The sequence below is a fragment of the Cetorhinus maximus genome, chromosome 17 (genome assembly GCF_964194155.1).
Source record: "Cetorhinus maximus chromosome 17, sCetMax3.hap1.1, whole genome shotgun sequence".
NCBI lineage: Eukaryota > Metazoa > Chordata > Chondrichthyes > Lamniformes > Cetorhinidae > Cetorhinus > Cetorhinus maximus.
The window spans coordinates 96,283,844-96,302,043 of record NC_135895.1 but is presented as its reverse complement, the minus strand read 5'-3'; the positions used below and the strand labels follow the sequence as shown (position 1 = coordinate 96,302,043).

Genomic DNA, 18,200 nt, shown 5'->3' with positions numbered 1-18,200 from the left:
AACCTGCACATTAAGTTTAAAAACATTTTTCAAAATGCAAGCATGGACAGGCGACATACAAACATTAGGAGCAAGAGTAGGCCACTCGGCCCCTCGAGCCTGCTCTGCCATTCAATAAAGTCATGGCTGATCTGATTTCTCCACATTCCTGCCTACCCACTATAACCTTTCACCCCCTTGCTTATCAAGAATCTATCTACCTCTGCCTTAAAAATATTCAAAGACTCTGCTTCCACCGCCTTTTGAGGAAGAGACTCACGACCCTCTGTGAGAAAAAATTTCTCCGCATTTCTGTCTTAATTGGGCAACCCCTTGTTTTAAACAGTGAACCCTGGTTCTAGATTCTCCCACAAGAGGAAACTTTCTTTCCACATCCACCCTGACAAGCCCCCTCAGGATCTTATATGTTTCAATCAAGTTGTCTCTTACTCTTCTGAACTCCAGCGGATACAAGCCTAGCCTGTCCAACCTTCCGGTGTTTATTCAAACCTTGTTAGACTCATATCTCTAGAGCTGGCTATAAAGAGTCATTAAAAATGCAAAAACCCCTAGAAGGATGTCCACTGAATTCTAAAAAGTTCAAAAAACCCTTTTACTGCTGAGGGAACAGGGACTTCAAAAGACCTCAACATTACTAACTTTTTTGACTGGTGGAACAATGCTTCATCGAAATTTACATAGCAGCCATTTTAAGTTTTGGAACTGTGCAAAGTCTCTTTAAGGACAGTCATTTTGTATGCAGAACCGCTGGAAGAGCTCTGAGAAACGACTTCAGAGGGGGTTTTAGCCAAGGGAGAACAAAGAGGAAGGTATTAAGAAATCAATTGATATTCTGACGAAAGAGTCCAGGCAATTAATAACTACAGAATTAATGAGGAACAGGAAACATTCTTTCTCTCCCAAAAACTGCTTAGCCCATAAAAGCATACATCAAATAGTCGACTGCAGAAGCCATCGCAGTTGTTAAACCAAATCTCAAGTTTCAACCCCTTCACTTCAGAAAGAAGTAACAGGCACGGAACAATATCTTACAGAGACTGATTTGAAAACTCATCTCTAAATATCTTTTTCTTTAACCTGCTTTTATCTGTCTTTTAATAATATTATCATTTTTACTTAAATAACTTACAGTAGTAGTTTTGTCAGGGAGATAAAATAATTTTCGTAATGCTATTGGAATTTATGGTAAAATAGTGGTATCTGTGTCTGTCTGTTTGTGTGTGTGTGTGTGTGTGTGTGAGAGACTTAATTGGATTAAAGGCAATTGGTCTGAAGGCTTTGATGTAAACATGGGGGAAGTTTAGAATCTAAGGTGTAAAAGGACATTTGCATTTTTAAATAAACCAGACTAGATTGTTTTCAAAGGAGGTGTGAAATGTGTCACCTAGCCAGGTGAAGTTTAGAAACAGTGTTTATTTTTCCCAAAGATTACTAGTAAAACTTAGTGCTATGAGAGATTTTTATAATCAAAAAGATAAAGTCCAAAGACGTAGTGAATCAATGGGAATTTGCATTCAAAGAGGAAAATATGTATAAAGGAGTGAACGCTGTGTGAAAGGGTAGACATTTTTAAGATCTAACAAGTGTGAAAAGCCTTCAGCATCTATGCCTCAAGCTGCTGTTTTCACAGAACTGAAGTTAAGAAAACTCACTTTGAAATCAACTGGTTCAGGGTATTGTGTGTCACCTTGCCTGGTCTTTTAAAATCTGTGTCTTATTGTTGCCTTAGTGGAGGTGTAACTGGGCGTTAAATTAAGTAGGAGATTTAGAAGTTATCCTAGTAGCAAATTGTAGATCTATGTTTGTGTTCAAAATCATTTCTCTTAATAATAAATGTTTAATCTAAATGTAAAAACCTATAAAACTTGGTGGTCTTATTACGACTGAATTCAAGGCATGCATCTCGAAATGTATACAAATTGCAAAACAAGTTGTGGCAGTTGTTTCAAGTTCCCTTTGGGATTTGAACAACTCAGCATTTACCATCGGCTGTGTAATAACGGTTTTGTAATAAACTGACCTCACTTGTTTAAGACTAAAGCTTGTCTGCCGGGTTATTTTTAAATTGAAGCACTCATAAATTAAAAGTGGGCAACAAACACACAATCAAATTCTTCGCTCACAGACTACTTTAAGGATGCACCTTTTACGTGGTTCTGACAGATGGGGAAAAAGAAAATAAGCAAAAAGATGCCAATTCAAGGCTCAGCCAATGGCGGGACAGGAAGGGGGGAAGGAATCTTAGAGGAAGTTTAAGTTTGTTGAAGCAAAAAACTGCGGATGCTGGAAATCCAAAACAAAAACAAAAATAAAAATACCTGGAAAAACTCAGCAGGTCTGGCAGCATCTGCGGAGAGGAACACAGTTAACGTTTCGAGTCCGTATGACTCTTCAACAGAACTAAGGAAAAATAGAAGAGAGGTGAAATATAAGCTGGTTTAAGGGGGGGTTGGGACAAGTAGAGCTGGATAGAGGGCCAGTGATAGGTGGAGATTGCCAAAAGACGTCATAGACAAAAGGACAAAGAGGTGTTGACGGTGGTGATATTAGCTAATAGGTGAGTTGGTTTAAGTTGGTTGGTTGGTTTAGGGAAGGGAGGGAAATGGCAGAGGCAGCTGATTGGGTGGTCTTAATCTTGGTGTCTATGAAGTCTGTGAGCTTCTTGCATGTTTTGTTGGGATGGTAGGGTGGAGGAGACAGGGGAGAGGTGTTTAAGAAAATTGAATAAATAAAACATAAAACAACATACGAGCAGCACAAACATTCTACCGACTTCTCTGCTGTTTTCATTTGTTGCACCTGAAGACATCTTTTAATATGGACTGAGTAAAAGGAATTATTGTAGAGATCTGCACTTACTTTCAATAACCTTCAAGTTTACACCTCTCATTGCTCCGTTTAATTTATTTCAGTAAGTCATGCTTCTAAGGTTTCTAATTCAGAACCACAAAAAAACCTATGAACAAAAGCTTTGCTCTTTCTCTAATAGAATACAACTGGCCATTGTTAACAGACTGTATCTTGTAGCTATGACACACTGTGTACAAACTCTGTATCATTGATTACTGAGTGACTGGATGGTTAATCTATTTCTTGTGAATGAATGCAAAACCATTCGGTTCCCATTGATAACAGAGAACCTTTAGAACAATAGAGCCAATTCTAAGTGAACTGGCAATAAGAAATTCCAAATATAGAACACAATAGTGATCATGTAATTTGGGCAGACACTAAAGCATTCTGCATTCAAACCTGCAGATATTGTTAGAACTGCGATTGACCAGAAAATAAAGTGTATATCAAGAAAAATCTATTTCTTCCTTCCAATCTGCGTTGACATATATAAAAGTTAAGTGTAAGCCAGACTGAGTTCTATGCCCTCAGTATTCACCTCAGGAGTACAATAAAGTTTCTATATATAATGATAAATTAGAGTATTGATTAGATAGCTGTTAAGATAGTCATTAAATCGTGGCATACCTGAATCCAGAATCACATGGTTTTTACAAGCTAATGAAAATGAAAAGATGAGAAAATAAATGCAACCCATCTCCTCCCATACAAAAACAGAAATACCTGGAAAAACTCAGCAGGTCTGGCAGCGTGGGCAGAGAAGAGCAAAGTTGACGTTTCGAGTCCTCATGACCCTTCAACAGAACTAAGTAGAAATAGGAAAGGGGTGAAATATAAGCTGGTTTAAAGGGGGGGGGGAAGAGAGAGAAGTCGGGGGGGGATGGGGGGGTTGTTGGGACAAGCAAGCAGTGATAGGAGGAGATAACCAAAAGATGTCACAGACAAAAGAACAAAGAGGTGTTGAAGGTGGTGATATTATCTAAACGAATGTGCTAATTAAGAGTGGAGAGCAGGACGAGCAAGGTAGCTCTAGTGGGGGTGGGGTGAAATAAACCATGGGTGGAATACATTTAAAAATAATGGAAATAGGTGGGAAAAGAAAAATCTATATAAATTATTGGGAAAAACAAAAGGGAGGGGGAAGAAACGGAAAGGGGGTGGGGATGGAGGAGGGAATTCAAGATCTAAAGTTGTTGAACTCAATATTCAGTCTGGAAGGTTGTAAAGTGCCTAGTCGGAAGATGGCATGATGCCACCACCAAACACATCTTCCCTTCACCCCCCCTGGCGGCATTCTGTAGGGATCGTTCCCTCTGTGACACCCTGGTCCACTCCTCCATCACCCCCTACTCCTCAACCCCCACCTACGGCACCTCCCCATGCAAACGCAAAATATGCAACACCTGCCCCTTCACTTCCTCTCTCCTCACCGTCCAAGGGCCCAAACACTCCTTTCAAGTGAAGCAGCATTTCACTTGCATTTCCCCCAACTTAGTCTACTGCATTCGTTGCTCCCAATGCGGTTTCCTCTACATTGGAGAGACCAAACGCAGGCTGGGTGACCACTTTGCAGAACACCTTCGGTCTGTCCACAAGCATGACCCAGACCTCCCTGTCGCTTGCCATTTTAACACTCCACCCTGCTCTCTTGCCCACATGTCTGTCCTTGGCTTGCTGCATTGTTCCAGTGAAGCTCAACGCAAACTGGAGGAACAGCACCTCATCTTCCGACTAGGCACTTTACAGCCTTCCGGACTGAATATTGAGTTCAACAACTTTAGATCCTGAACTCCCTCCTCCATCCCCACCCCCTTTCCGTTTCTTCCCCCTCCCTTTTATTTTTTCTAATAATTTACATAGATTTTTCTTTTCCCACCTATTTCCATTATTTTTAAATGTATTCCACCCATGGTTTATTTCACCCCACCCCACTAGAGCTACCTTGCTCGTCCTGCTCTCCACTCTTAATTAGCACATTCGTTTAGATAATATCACCACCTTCAACACCTCTTTGTTCTTTTGTCTGTGACATCTTTTGGTTATCTCCTCCTATCACTGCTTGCTTGTCCCAACAACCACCCCCCTCCCCCTCAAACCAGCTTATATTTCACCCCTTTCCCAATTCTACTTAGTTCTGTTGAAGGGTCATGAGGACTCGAAACGTCAACTTTGCTCTTCTCTGCCCATGCTGCCAGACCTGCTGAGTTTTTCCAGGTATTTCTGTTTTTGTTTTGGATTTCCAGCATCCGCAGTTTTTTGTTTTTATTTCCATCTCCTCCCATGTTCCTCCCCTCTCCTCAATGTGCAAAACCTCCTTTAAACAGTCATTGATACCAGCAACCATTGGATTTCTGGGAGGGGTGGACAGAGCTGGGGGGAAGAGACAGAATAGAGGGTATGGAGAACTGACAACTGAAGTTAACTCAACACGCGCCTATCTTTTTTCAAGTCACCTGCATTTGAGTTCTTGTGCATGAATTGTACTAAGATTTTCACAAAAATACTTAAAACTTCTTCTCAAACCTAAAGTGGCACAGAATTTAACACTCTACATTAGTAGTCACTGTTGAATAAATTCACTGATGTTCTGCTCCCAGGAGGGAGCCACATTCTAAGTGAACAATAGTCAGTGAATTGACAGTCATGTTGTGTGCCTAACCCACTCTCGTCAACTGTAGCTCCCTAGTGGAAATGTTGGGCCTGTAAATGTGCCCTTATCTTTTCCTATCTTGTCTTGTACAATCAGAACCACTGTCATTTCAGTCACTATTGCCAACTGGAACTGGACAACTAGAGGAAAGCTTCTGAGGGGTGGAATTAACCCTGAGCATCCTGATTTGGACAGTAAGAAAAGTTGAGCTTTAACATGAACTGAAGCAATCCAAGGCAACACCATTGTAGTTACTGGCCTATTCCTATGCCTTTTACTTGCATGCAGCTGGTCTCACTACCGGGTTTATCTGCTGCCTTTTACTAGAGGCCATTTATATCCCCTTTTCCCTTGATTTCTGCAGTTGAAGGGAATTGGTGCAGAAAACAATAATGGAGGACATCTAATCAGAACCAACTTGTAACATGTACTGATAGCAAGAGAGATACAAGCTAACCCAGAGCTCACCAGATCAGATGACAAAGGTTAATCAAGCAGTAGTAGTGAGTGAAGAACACTTTGCACCACAGTGCTAGTTGTGGAGGTACACAGGCAGCAGAGATTGAAACTGACCATCACATCGCTGATCAACTATAGGTGAAACTGGCAAAGAGCTGCAGTCAAAGAATGGCAATGGGTTGTAACAGGCAATTTGCTCCACTTGCTGGCCTGTCCAAGCAAGGAAATGATCTTATTGAATGGCAGGGCAGGCTTGAGGGCCCGAATGGCCTACTCCTGCTCCTATTTCTTATGTTCTTATGAAATGTGGAGAGGCGGTGAGATACGTACAAAGCGGCCAAATAGGGATTGGAATACACAATGGAGACAGCATTGCTTCAGTTATACAGAACCTTGTTCAAACCTCAGCTGGAGTACCGCATTCAATTTTGGGCAACAGATCTCATGTAGGATCTATCAGCCTTGGAGCAGGTATAGCGCAGATTCGTCAAATTGATACCAAGGTTTATAGGATTAAATTATGAAGATAGTTGCTTTGTTCCCTGGAGTTTAAAAGATTAGGGAATAATTTAATCAAAATATTTAGAAGGATAAAGGGATTTGTATGAGTAGATACAGATAAATTATTTTCTCCAGATGGGGGCGGGGGAGAGGTAATCCAGAGCAAGGGAAAATAATCTTAACATTGAAGATGGACATCTAGGAGTGATATGAGAAAACATTTTTCCGCACAACGCACCAAGGAAGTCTGGGATTACCTCCCCAAAAGGCTGTGGATTTTGAGTCAATTGAAATTTTCAAGACTGTGATCGATAATTTTTTTTATTAGGTAAGGGTATTTTGGGTACATGAATCAAAGCCAGGTAAATTGAATTGAGGTCCAGATCAGCCATGATCTAATTGAATGGCGGGAACAGGCTCAAGGGGCTAAGTTTCTATCTTCCTCTATTCATGACTGTAAAGGAAATGCTCAGGTCAAAGAATGTAAAGCAGGAAAATTAGCTCAAGACTAAGAGGAGATTAAGCAGGTGAAGTTACAGATGATTGAAATTATGAATAAGAACAGAAGCAGAAAGAAATATGGTGGCGGAAAAAAATCTGTTCAAGTTAGGATGCAACTGTGAAGGCTTCTGGCTGAACAAAGCAGCAGAAATGGAAGAGGGGAATTGAATAACCTCATGAAACCAGTTGTGGAAGTACCTGATGGTATGGTCATTGGAACCATTGAGGATAAGGACAAAAAAAAAATGTAAGTAGAAAGTGTTTACAGCCCTGTGATGGCAATAATACATGTGTTCATGAAAAAGCAGACAAGAGAGAAAACATGAGGTGAATGTGTTCTTGGTGTTTGAATGACAAAATACAGGCAACACAAAATGTTGAAAATTTCATTGTCATCCAAGCAGAAAGTACCTCAGGTTTAGAAATTAGTGGTAATATATTTCCACATACAAACATGAGAACAGGAAGGAGCATAAGCATGGCAAAGTCATATGCTTGTATCGTGGAAGTTCAGAGAGATGTATGTTAAGCTGCTCCTAAACGGGATACAGTATGGATGAGTCACTTTGGCCAATCAGCTAAAGAACCTAAAGAGGGGCAATGATTGATGACAAGGTGTTGAGGCCTCTACTGCTGATTCCTACTTCTGAACACGATCCAGTGAACATTATTGGAATAGGGGCAAGTATGTGTCAAGGATGGGGGGAGGAATATCAGTTGAACAAAGTTTGGACATTTAGATACCTCCGAACCAACCTGCCAACAGCTTGCCTGCACTGAGTACCTTGGCTCAAACATGAAAAATGGCCATTTAGGAGGTGGATGCCCCCAGAACAGTTCAGCAAAAAGAGCCAGCACCTTCAGAGGAGAAGGAATTAATTAGGAAAGGAAAATATCCAATTCTGTTTGGATATGACAAAGAATCCATGACAATAAAGCCATGCAAATTTCTGAAATGTCTTCCATACATTATGTAGCAGTTCCACTTGAGTAGAAAATCTCTGAAAACTCAGCTCCCAGAATATGAGACAAAGAGTTTCACAGCAGCTAAATGACAATTCACAGATGCGTGCCTGTACACTCATCTTTTCAGTCGCTGTGTTGGGCACATCCTTCCTGGTTCCAAGAAATGAGGTTAGATTGGGAAATCTCTCCGTAGTCAGTCAGCGAAAGTAACTTTCTACTTACATAATTCATTTTTCAAAAAAAAACGTCAATTTAATATTACCATCGTGTAAATATTGCTTCCCCTTCCAACAAATCCCTAAACACACCAGTCTGGATTTTCAAATTGGGTCCACCCAATTTATGGGTAAAAAGGCAGTGGCTTTATTTTAATATTAGTTTGGGGAAGGGGAACCTGCTGCATGCTATTTTCCAAAATCCTCCCACACAGGGTGTCCATCCTTAATTGTGTCCATATGGTTTGGGTGTCCAAGGTTGCTAGGCTGTGATCAGTACATGACCACTCCTGATCAGTTTGTCAGTATTGAAGTTCTTAAGAGCTTATGTGCCAATTTATTCAATTTTTTTCTGCCAGCACCAAGAAACCCCTCAATGGGTTTTCCAATAGGAATCATCCATCTCTCAGGTTTGACAAAGAACCAATGAGAGATGCTCTGTGACCTCCTGCCTGTACCTGCATTCTGGTACGAACAGGGGGAGTTTTAATTTAAACAGCCCTGATTTCTCCTCTCACCACCCGTCCATAAACAGAAAGGTATTTTTGATTTCCCTCTTTGTAAGTGGTGGCGTATTTCCCAAACCCTCAGTTTTGGTGTGATCCAATTCTCTATTGACCCCACAGCAAACTCAAGACAGAATGAACTAAAAGGGTTTGCACACACTCAAACGCAAGAGGGGGGTAGCAACGTGATCTCCTTTTCATTTATACAGTAACTGAAGCATAAAGAAAAGAGAGGCACAGGGCAAAGACCACAGAGAAAATAATTACTTTTTCACATGAGTCCAGAGTCTAGAATCAAAGTCTAATGGTGTATTCCTTCACAGAGGTCTGCAGGCGAAAGACTGATGCTGGATAATTCACTTTTTCAGTAGAGATGGTTTCCACAATGAGATGGGCATGCAGAGACAAATTAGTCATGCTGGCGATGGTACAGAAGTTCAGAAGTCCCAGTATAAATAGTGTAGATGAGGCTGGGCATTTACCTGGACAGAGTATTCTGGTACTGAGCTGCTGCTTGCTTGATGGAAAATGACAGTCTAAGCTTTGCAGCTCCACAAGTCAGCGTAACTGGTCCAGCTTTGGTGGGGTGGGGTGGGGGTGGGGGGGGTGGGGGGGAAACGCCCTCCCACCTCTCCAATTTGGTTTAGACAAAGAATGTATATTCCGTTGTCTGGATTCTTAAGATGGTTAATGTTTAAATCAATAATAATTTCAAAGGAGATTTCAGGGTCCTTTGTCCTATCAGATAGGTAGTCTCCGTTGGCTGGGACTGGCCTTAGAAATGCAAATGGCCTTTATACAATTCCCTTGGATTTGACCTCTCCAGTCACAGGGGTCATTAACATCTCATCGGAGATAAAGAGGTGGCAGCTGTTCTGAATGCCAGGAAGTTCATTTTGTTTGAGACATAGACAGTCATGGCTTCAGTCATTTTAAAGCCTTTGTCCATTTTTTAAAGATTTTATGAATTAGCTATGATGATATCTATCCATATTATATATTTTATGAAAAAAAAGACAGGTCCTAGCCTGCTGACAACACCCACATCTCCAAAGAGGTGAACAGCCTGACCTTTGACAGATGATCAACCTAAGTAGAAGCTCCTATTCCCAAAGAAAACTGAGGTACCGGGGGAAAGGGGTGCCCTCACCAAAGTAATTAGTCATTCTCCATCTACAAATATAGGCAGTTGTTAACAGGCTACTGAATCACAGAGAAGGCACTGCAGTTTAGCTCAATCCCATCCTTATCCAGCATCTGCAAAAGCACTTACCAACAAGAGTTCATAGGTAGCACTTATGAATAAGAAGAGAACTGTGGCTTGCAAATTGCTGCCTTGCCTGAGATCCCTAAGCCATTCCAAACTGCAGGTCTCTGTGACTCAAATAGTGTGCCAGTCGGTGCTTTTATCCACATCCACATCCACCATCAGCACACTAACACAGCAATAATTCAGCCTATAAACATGGTCTTTAAAAAAAAATGTTTGGTGTCTACTAATAATTTATTAGACAACATTTATCAGGTTTCTGTAACTTTACAACTGACATGACTAGAGGCAAATGAAGGACTCGTTGTTTGGTCAATCTTCATCATCCACTACATTGTCTGTCAAAGACTTTTTGTGACAAATTAAAAATCTAAGCCTCAATTCTAAGCTACTACTTACAGGGGAAGTGCTGAGCATGCAAATATTTAATGAATCATTTCAGTGAAGTGGAATACAAAGATAATGTCACACAGCACTAGGTTTTAGCAGTATTACGAGTCAGATTACTTCACTTGGGACAAATTGACAGCCTTATCCAGTTAGGAGACATACTTAATTGGACCAAAGTAACAGACTTACCCTGTGAGGGGACGTACTGAACTGGGTCAAAGCAACAGCCTTACCTTGTAAAGAAATATACTGAGCTAGATCAAAACAACAGTCTCACCTTGTGACAAGCTCAACACCAAGACAAAGTCGCCTGCTTGACTGACATCCCATCAACCACTTTAAACAATTCACTCCCTCCACCAGCAAGGCACAGTGGCATCAGTGTGTACCATCTACAATGTGCACTGCAGCAACTTGCTAGGGCTTCTTCGATAGCACCTTCCAAACCCTCAACCACTACCACCTAGCAAGGTAAGGGCAGCAGATGCATAGGAACACCACCAACTGCATATTCCCCTTCAAGTATTCCTGACTTGGAACTGCATCGCCATTCCTTCACTGTTGCAGGATCAAAATCCTGGAACTCCCTCCCTAACAGCACTGTGGGTGTACTTATACTACACGGGCTATAATGGTTCAAGGAGGTGGCTCACCACCACCTTCTCAACAGCAATTAGGGATGGGCAGTATATGTGAGCCACAGCCCATGGACAAATAAAAACCTACCATCCCCCCACATTCCATTGTTCAATGTTCATCTGATTTTGTATGAAGCAATGTTAATGTGAAGTTTCAGCCACTCTACTTTCAAAAGGGCAATCTAAAGGGTTCAGGGAAAAGCAACAAGGATGATTTTGGGACTTGATAATTACAAATAGAAACTTAAAAGTCTTTAAACGGGGAGAGAAAACAAAAGGTTGAATAGGGGACACAATCCTTGTCTTTGAAATGCTGAGAAACAAAGTCAATGTGTTAATAAACAGACTATCAGTGTTACCTTGGCTCATTCTAACACACTCTAAATTGGATGATTGTGCATTTAATCCCTACTTCAGGGTGTAAACACATAATCTAGGCTGACACTTCAGTGCAGTACTGAGAGAACACTGCACTGTTGGAAATGCCATCTTCAAATGAACCATTAACTGAGGCCCTGTCTGCTGTTATGATGTGGCAGGTGGTATGTGCCAGACTAACCAAATTCCAAAGGGAAATGTGGTCAAGCTATCACAAGGATTTTGCAATTTGTATTTATTAAGAGAAGATATGTACACTGAAGTCAAAAGTAAAGAGTCCACTACCATCTTTGGAGATTTTAAGGATTAAATTAAACATTTACTAACAAAAGAAAAGAAAAAGTTACACACACGAAATTAGTCACACAGTTTTTCTTAGACTTACAACAGTTCCCAAAATAGTTCTACTTAACTAGACTCCCAACTACACACCCCTTTTCAGGCAACAGTCTGAATAGATTCTTAATCTAGAAACATCCAGCAATATTACCACAAGCACCCACCGTTACTATAAGGGAGGCATTTCTTAGCTTCTCTCTCCCTCTCACTCGACAATAGAACTCCAAAGCTTTTAACAAAACCGTGCACTCTGGACCAAACCAGCATTTCTCTGGGGTGGCCAGAGGCTGCTTTTTCACAGGTCTATTTCACACAGTCCACCTCTCAAGATTTCACAGGGCCACTTCCCATATGGCTTTCACTCTTTCCTTAAATATATTTTCCCCCTTTTGATTCTTTAAATCCATAGTTTCAAACTTTCTTTTAAACTCAAAACTTTTCCAAATATAAGATCTTTCATGTTTCCACCTTGTCTTTGCTTTTGGGTCAATAAAACATGATATTCCCACTGCTTGCTTACCTATGAGCTCCTGCAAAATGGAACCATTTTCTTTGTCACATTCTTATTCCCCTTTGAAATTCAAACCACCTCTCAATTTACCTAAAAATGCAAATGTCAGCTTGTCCATTTCCATTTCACAATGCCTACTTAAACCCAACAACTTTGACGATTTAAACCTTGTGGTCTGACTGTCATCAGTTTAATTAAATTAGTCATACACAAACACACAAAAGCATACACACACAAGCCTGTTTCAGTATCCCACAGTAATGTTAGGAAAACAAACCAGATTTCCTTTACACTGCCTGTTCAGATAGAAGCAAGATAGGAGCGGGCGGGCTGAGGGAGGGAGGGAGGGAGGCAGGCGGGAGGGAGGGAGGGAGGCAGGCGGGAGGGAGGGAGGGAGGCGGGCGGGCGGGCGGAGGGAGGGAGGGCGGGCGGAGGGAGGGAGGGAGGGAGGGAGGGAGGGAGGGAGGGAGGGGAGGGGAGGGAGGGAGGGGGGCGGGCGGGCGGAGGGAGGGAGGGGAGGGAGGGAGGGAGGGAGGGAGGGAGGGGGGGGCGGGCGGGCGGAGGGAGGGAGGGGAGGGAGGGAGGGAGGGAGGGAGGGAGGGAGGGAGGGAGGGAGGGAGGGAGGGAGGGGGGCGGGCGGGCGGAGGGAGGGAGGGAGGGGGCGGGCGGAGGGAGGGAGGGGGGCGGGCGGGCGGAGGGAGGGAGGGGGGCGGGCGGGCGGAGGGAGGGAGGGGGGCGGGCGGGCGGAGGGAGGGAGGGGGGCGGGCGGGCGGAGGGAGGGAGGGGGGCGGGCGGGCGGAGGGAGGGAGCGGGCGGAGGGAGGGAGGGGGCGGGCGGAGGGAGGGAGGGAGGGAGGCGGGCGGAGGGAGGGAGGGAGGGGGCGGGCGGGCGGAGGGAGGGAGGGAGGGGGGCGGGCGGGCGGAGGGAGGGAGGGGGGCGGGCGGGCGGAGGGAGGGAGGGAGGGAGGGAGGGAGGGAGGGAGGGAGGGAGGGAGGGAGGGAGGGAGGGAGGGAGGCGGGCGGAGGGAGGCGGGCGGGCGGGCGGAGGGAGGGAGGCGGGCGGGCGGAGGGAGGGAGGCGGGCGGAGGGAGGGAGGCGGGCGGGCGGAGGGAGGGAGGCGGGCGGGCGGAGGGAGGGAGGCGGGCGGGCGGAGGGAGGGAGGGGGGCGGGCGGGCGGAGGGAGGGAGGGAGGGAGGCGGAGGGAGGGAGGGAGGGAGGCGGGCGGAGGGAGGGAGGCGGGCGGGCGGAGGGAGGGAGGGAAGGAGGCGGGAGGGAGGGAGGGAGGCGGGCGGGCGGAGGGAGGCGGGCGGGCGGAGGGAGGGGGGCGGGCGGGCGGAGGGAGGGAGGGAGGCGGGCGGGCGGAGGGAGGGAGGGAGGGAGGGAGGGAGGGAGGGAGGGAGGGAGGGAGGCGGGAGGGAGGGAGGCGGGAGGGAGGGAGGCAGGCGGGAGGGAGGGAGGGAGGCGGGAGGGAGGGAGGCGGGCGGGAGGGAGGGAGGCGGGAGGGAGGGAGGCGGGAGGGAGGGAGGCGGGAGTGAGGGAGGCGGGCGGGCGGAGGGAGGGAGGGGGGCGGGCGGGCGGAGGGAGGGAGGGGGGCGGGCGGGCGGAGGGAGGGAGGGGGGCGGGCGGAGGGAGGGGGGCGGGCGGAGGGAGGGAGGGGGGCGGGCGGGCGGAGGGAGGGAGGGGGGCGGGCGGGCGGGCGGAGGGAGGGAGGCGGGCGGGCGGAGGGAGGGAGGCGGGCGGGCGGAGGGAGGGAGGCGGGCGGGCGGAGGGAGGGAGGCGGGCGGGCGGAGGGAGGGAGGCGGGCGGGCGGAGGGAGGGAGGCGGGCGGGCGGAGGGAGGGAGGGGGCGGGCGGAGGGAGGGAGGGGGCGGGCGGAGGGAGGGAGGGGGGCGGGCGGAGGGAGGGAGGGGGGCGGGCGGAGGGAGGGGCGGCGGGGGGCGGGCGGAGGGAGGGGGGCGGGCGGCGGAGGGAGGGGGCGGGCGGGCGGAGGGAGGGGGGGCGGGGCGGGCGGAGGGAGGGGGCGGGCGGGCGGAGGGAGGGGGCGGGCGGGCGGAGGGAGGGGGCGGGCGGGCGGAGGGAGGGAAGGAGGGGGGGCGGGCGGAGGGAGGGAGGGAGGGGGCGGGCGGAGGGAGGGAGGGAGGGGGCGGAGGGAGGGAGGGAGGGGGCGGAGGAGGGAGGGAGGGGGCGGGCGGAGGGAGGGAGGGAGGCGGAGGGAGGGAGGCGGAGGGAGGGAGGCGGAGGGAGGGAGGCGGAGGGAGGGAGGCGGAGGGAGGGAGGCGGGCGGAGGGAGGGAGGGAGGCGGGCGGAGGGAGGGAGGGAGGCGGGCGGAGGGAGGGAGGGAGGCGGGCGGAGGGAGGGAGGGAGGCGGGCGGGCGGAGGGAGGGAGGCGGGCGGAGGGAGGGAGGCGGGCGGGGCGGAGGGAGGGAGGCGGGCGGGCGGAGGGAGGGAGGCGGGCGGGCGGAGGGAGGGAGGCGGGCGGGCGGAGGGAGGGAGGCGGGCGGGCGGAGGGAGGGAGGCGGGCGGGCGGAGGGAGGGAGGCGGGCGGGCGGAGGGAGGGAGGCGGGCGGGCGGCTCAATGACACGGGGGGGGGGGGGCTCAGTGACACGGGGGGGGAGCTCAGTGACACGGGGGGGGGGAGCTCAGTGACACGGTGGGGGGGGGGAGCTCAGTGACACGGGGGGGGGGGAGCTCAGTGACACGGGGGGGGGACGGCTCAGTGACACGGGGGGGGGGAGCTCAGTGACACGGGGGGGGGGAGCTCAGTGACACGGGGGGGGGGAGCTCAGTGACACGGGGGGGGGGCGGCTCAGTGTCACGGGGGGGGGCGGCTCAGTGACACGGGGGGGGGAGCTCAGTGACACGGGGTGGGGAGCTCAGTGACACTGGGGGGGCGTCTCAGTGACACGGGGGGGGGGAGCTCAGTGATCGGGGTGGGGGGGGGTGGGAGGCTCAGTGACGGGGGGCGGGGGGGTGGGAGGCTCAGTGACGGGGGGCGGGGGGGTGGGAGGCTCAGTGACGGGGGGCGGGGGGGTGGGAGGCTCAGTGACGGGGGGGTGGGAGGCTCAGTGACGGGGGCGGGGGGTGGGAGGCTCAGTGACGGGGGGGGGGAGCTCAGTGACACGGGGGGGGGAGCTCAGTGACACGGGGGGGGCAGCTCAGTGACACGGGGGGGGGGCAGCTCAGTGACACGGGGGGGGCAGCTCAGTGACACGGGGGGGGGCGGCTCAGTGACACGGGGGGGGGGCGGCTCAGTGACACGGGGGGGGCGGCTCAGTGACACGGGGGGGGCGGCTCAGTGACACGGGGGGGGCGGCTCAGTGACACGGGGGGGGCGGCTCAGTGACACGGGGGGGGGGGCGGCTCAGTGACTCGGGGGGCGGCTCAGTGACACGGGGGGGGGGCGGCTCAGTGACACGGGGGGGGGGCGGCTCAGTGACACGGGGGGGGGGCGGCTCAGTGACACGGGGGGGGGGGCGGCTCAGTGACACGGGGGGGGGGCGGCTCAGTGACACGGGGGGGGGGGGCGGCTCAGTGACACGGGGGGGGGCGGCTCAGTGACACGGGGGGGGGGGCGGCTCAGTGACACGGGGGGGGAGCTCAGTGACACGGGGGGGGAGGCTCAGTGACGAGGGGGAGGCTCAGTGATGGTGGGGGGAGGCTCAGTGACGGGGGGGGAGGCTCAGTGACGGGGGGGGAGGCTCAGTGACGGGGGGGGAGGCTCAGTGACGGGGGGGGAGGCTCAGTGACGGGGGGGGAGGCTCAGTGACGAGGGGGAGGCTCAGTGACGGGGGGGGAGGCTCAGTGACGGGGGGGTGGCTCAGTGACGGGGGGGGAGGCTCAGTGACGAGGGGGAGGCTCAGTGACGGGGGGGGAGGCTCAGTGACGAGGGGGAGGCTCAGTGACGGGGGGGGAGGCTCAGTGACGGGGGGGGAGGCTCAGTGACGGGGGGGGAGGCTCAGTGACGGGGGGGGTGGCTCAGTGACGGGGGGGGAGGCTCAGTGACGAGGGGGAGGCTCAGTGACGGGGGGGGAGGCTCAGTGACGGGGGGGGAGGCTCAGTGACGGGGGGGGCGGCTCAGTGACGGGGGGTGGGGGGGCGGCTCAGTGACGGGGGGTGGGGGGGCGGCTCAGTGACGGGGGGGGTGGGGGGGGCGGCTCAGTGACGGGGGGTGGGGGGGCGGCTCAGTGACGGGGGGGGGAGGCTCAGTGATGGGGGGTGGGGGGGCGGCTCAGTGACGGGGGGTGGGGGGGGCGGCTCAGTGACGGGGGGGGCGGCTCAGTGACGGGGGGTGGGGGGGGCGGCTCAGTGACGGGGGGGGTGGGGGGGGCGGCTCAGTGACGGGGGGGGGTTGGGAGGCTCAGTGATCGGGGTGGGGGGGGTGGGAGGCTCAGTGACCGGGGGGGGGGTGGGAGGCTCAGTGACCGGGGGGGGGTTGGGAGGCTCAGTGATCGGGGTGGGGGGGGTGGGAGGCTCAGTGACCGGGGGGGGGTGGGAGGCTCAGTGACCGGGGGGGGGTGGGAGGCTCAGTGACCGGGGGGGGGTTGGGAGGCTCAGTGATCGGGGTGGGGGGGGGTGGGAGGCTCAGTGACCGGGGGGGGGGGTGGGAGGCTCAGTGACCGGGGGGGGGGGGGTGGGAGGCTCAGTGACCGGGGGGGGGGGGGTGGGAGGCTCAGTGACCGGGGGGGGGGGGGGGTGGGAGGCTCAGTGACGGGGGGGGGTGGGGGGGGCGGCTCAGTGACGGGGGGGGAGGCTCAGTGACGGGGGCGGGGGTGGGAGGCTCAGTGACGGGGGGGGGGGAGGCTCAGTGACGGGGGGGGGGAGGCTCAGTGATCGGGGTGGGGGGGTGGGAGGCTCAGTGACGGGGGGGGTGGGAGGCTCAGTGACGGGGGGGGGTGGGAGGCTCAGTGACGGGGGGGGGTGGGAGGCTCAGTGACGGGGGGGGGTGGGAGGCTCAGTGATCGGGGTGGGGGGGGTGGGAGGCTCAGTGACCGGGGGTGGGAGGCTCAGTGACGGGGGGGGGGGTGGGAGGCTCAGTGACGGGGGGGGGTGGGAGGCTCAGTGACGGGGGGGGGTTGGGAGGCTCAGTGACGGGGGGGGTTGGGAGGCTCAGTGACGGGGGGGGGTGGGAGGCTCAGTGACGGGGGGGGGTGGGAGGCTCAGTGACGGGGGGGGGTGGGAGGCTCAGTGACGGGGGGGGGTTGGGAGGCTCAGTGATCGGGGTGGGGGGGGTGGGAGGCTCAGTGATCGGGGTGGGGGGGGTGGGAGGCTCAGTGACCGGGGGTGGGAGGCTCAGTGACGGGGGGGTGGGGGGGGGAGGCTCGGTGACGGGGGGGGTGGGAGGCTCAGTGACGGGGGGGGGTGGGAGGCTCAGTGACGGGGGGGGGTTGGGAGGCTCAGTGATCGGGGTGGGGGGGTGGGAGGCTCAGTGATCGGGGTGGGGGGGGTGGGAGGCTCAGTGACCGGGGGTGGGAGGCTCAGTGACGGGGGGGTGGGGGGGGGAGGCTCAGTGACGGGGGGGGGCGGTGCTGCCGGATCTCACGCTGCGGCCCCGGGTGTGGGTAGAGGCAGAAATGGACTTTGACAAGATTTGCCCGCTTGACAGGCGTCGATCTCGGAGTCCTGGCCTTCCCGGGGTGGGGTGGGGGCCGGGTGTCCGGGTCCGGGGGGCCGGGTGTCCGGGTCCGGGTGTCCGGGGCTGTGGCAGGGGCAGGGGCACGGGACAGGGGCACGAGCTCCGAATGCTCCTCAGGTTTACTACTCACCAAACCGCCGTCAGTGCCGAGCGCGTGCGCTGCCCCTGGGCTGGAAGCAGCAACAGCGGCGCTTAGCGGTTCCCTGGCCTCTCAGTGGTTCCCTGGCGGTTCCCAGTCCGCTTAGCGGTTCCCTGGCGGTTCCCAGTCCGCTCAGCGGGTCCCTGGCCGCTCAGTCAGGGCGGACCCCCGCTCGCCACCTGAACTTGGTTCAAACTTGCTCATTTGTCTCTCCTAGAAATTCCCGGGCCAGGTTTCCATGGAGACTGGGGCA

General features: G+C 52.6%; 1 protein-coding gene across 1 annotated transcript in view; it reads right to left on the bottom strand.

Annotated features, from left to right (window-relative positions):
* Positions 1–17,970, bottom strand: part of acot11a (acyl-CoA thioesterase 11a) — a 108,233-nt gene extending 90,263 nt beyond the window's left edge. The window contains exon 1 of the mRNA XM_078561656.1: positions 17,939–17,970. The gene's annotated coding sequence lies outside the window, so the exon portion shown is untranslated. The remainder of the gene's footprint in view (positions 1–17,938) is intronic.
* Positions 17,971–18,200: the final 230 nt, after the last annotated feature.